We start from the raw sequence: 2,350 nt of genomic DNA, 5'->3' as shown, positions 1-2,350 counted from the left end.
AAGGAGGGCGGGGAGGACCGGGGCGGGCGAGAGGGAGGGACGATACTAAGGGGTAGGAGATAGAGGAGGGAGGGAACGAGGGGCGGCTGGCGTCCCTAGCGTACCCCGGGTTTCCCTCGGCTCAGAGCCATTAAGCATACCGCTTGGCTTGGAGGTTCGCGCCTTGTAGCAATCTGCGCTCCCTACCAGCTTCAGTTCTGTTGTGTCTCCCCGGCCCCTGCTCCCCCGCCCCGTCATCAGTGAAGTTCGCTCAGGCTGGGCACCACCCCGGGAGTGCCCCAGGCCGACTGAATGGCGCACGCGGCCCCGCATTAGTGGGTGGCTTTCGGCTGAGCCAGACCGAGGCCTCAAGTATCCTCTTTGAGATGGGCGGGGGCGCAAGGAACCTCACTACCACATTGGCAACAGGCTGGACCGGGCGCTCATGCGGTTCCCCGGGGTGAGGGCTGCTGGACCTTGATTCTCGCTAATCCTAGCAGCTCAGTCTTCTACTGAATGTCCTCTTAGCTGGAACTCTGCCCTCACTGCCCTCCTTCCTTGGTCCCCTGACCCAGCATATCTGGGCCTTAACTACCTCCAAGTCTTCAGTTGTCTATAGTGTGAAACAATACCATTGCCTAGGGTTCTTACTTCTGGCTTCCAAGTTGTTCTTCCTGTGGTCCCTTGGATCTGTAACACGGCGATGGTCCCACTGTTGTCAGAACTAGTCTCCAAGCCCCATTTCATGTCCACCTGGGATACTTATCTCCTCCCCCCAGATTCGCCCTCCTTTAAAACTGCCTACTCCCTCTTATTTCCTTAGGTAATCTTCTCCCAAACTTCGGGGATCCAACCCAAGTCGTTATTATTTTGGTTTTTCAAGACAGGGTTTCTCTGTGGAGCCTCGGCTGTCCTGGACTGGATTTGAAGACCAGGCTGGCCTCGAACTCAGAGATCAGCCTGCCTCTACCTCCTTGAGTCCTGGGATTACAGGTGTGCACCACGGAGCCTGGCTCCGCACCAACTCTAAAGTCTTACCCCCTTCCCCAACCTGAAGACTTAACAAATCTGAGAATTTCACTGGTTCCTTTTTTAAATATGTTTATTTTATGTGCATTGGTGTTTTGCCTGCATGTATCTGTGTGCAGGTGTCAGAGATTGGAGCTACAGACAGTTGTGTGTGCTGTCATGTGGGTGCTGGGAATTGAACCCGGGTCCTCTGGAAGAGCAGCCTCTTAACCACTGGGCCATCTCTCCAGCCCCAATTTCACTGGTTAAGCAAGTTGGACGTGCTCCATCGACAAGCCAGGCAGGCTTTGTGAATCACCTCCCCTCCACTAGCAACCGCCCCCCCCCCACATACAAGAGACCTCAAAATATCCAGTGATTTCAACACCTCCCCCCACAAGCGATATCAAAATATCCAGATTTCAACAACAATAACAACACACACACACACACACACACACACACACACACACACACACACACACACACACACACGGACTCCAAAATAGCTAGTGAATAACAGGGTTGCAAACTTTGTATCAAAAATATTAAAAAAAAAAAAACAAGTACTGTATCACAAAAAGATATTTTAATACCAAAGTTGTGGGAAGGCTAGTATTCCAAACAGTATGGCTCAAAATAGAAGGCAGGAGGCTGGAGGGTGAGAGTCCTCCACTCCTTCCGGTCTGTCCCTGGGGCTGGCTGCCTCATGACATCCACCCAGCCCTCTTAGATCCCTTGAATGCTGCTCATAGCTTTCTCCAACTTGCCACACAAGGGAGACCTGGGGACCACAGCCTCCAGGATTAGTTTTTCACTAACCAGGCATCTTAACCATGAGGGCTCTTTTTTTTTTTTTTTTTCCCCTCCATGAGGGCTCTTTGGGTTGGGGGAGGGGAGCACTTCTTTGAAGCCATCTGTCTTTTCCCTCTAGGCCATGCCCTTGGCACGGATGGAAAGGGGTGGCCTTGAGCTCCTCTGGCCAGAAGCTCTGCTAACTCAGCTGACCCCACCCTGGGAGAGCGAGAGTAGGAGAGGATGTAGCTGGTAGGAAGCCCCAGGATGTATACTCTGCCCAGCAGCCAGAAGCCCCCCAAGGGGACTGGAACTTTCCTCGTCCCTGTATCAGCATTGGGTCTATGCCCTAGGCACTACTGTTGTGTCCACACCCCTCCCCCTAAATCTGTTTCCAGTGCTCTGAGGATGACCAACTGCCAGACAGACGCTGGTTATAGCTCTAGGCTGACAGTGGCTGAGGTCCATGGGGGCCACCATGAAGCCTACTGTGTGACAATCCTCAGAAAGTCAAGGGGAAAACATGAGAAACACATTGATGTGACATCTGAGATGTGCTTTTAGGGTG

Source organism: Acomys minous (genome assembly GCF_964271855.1).
Source record: "Acomys minous genome assembly, chromosome: 12".
NCBI classification, from domain to species: domain Eukaryota; kingdom Metazoa; phylum Chordata; class Mammalia; order Rodentia; family Muridae; genus Acomys; species Acomys minous.
The sequence above is the reverse complement of the archived record's forward strand: the minus strand, read 5'-3'. Positions refer to the sequence as shown.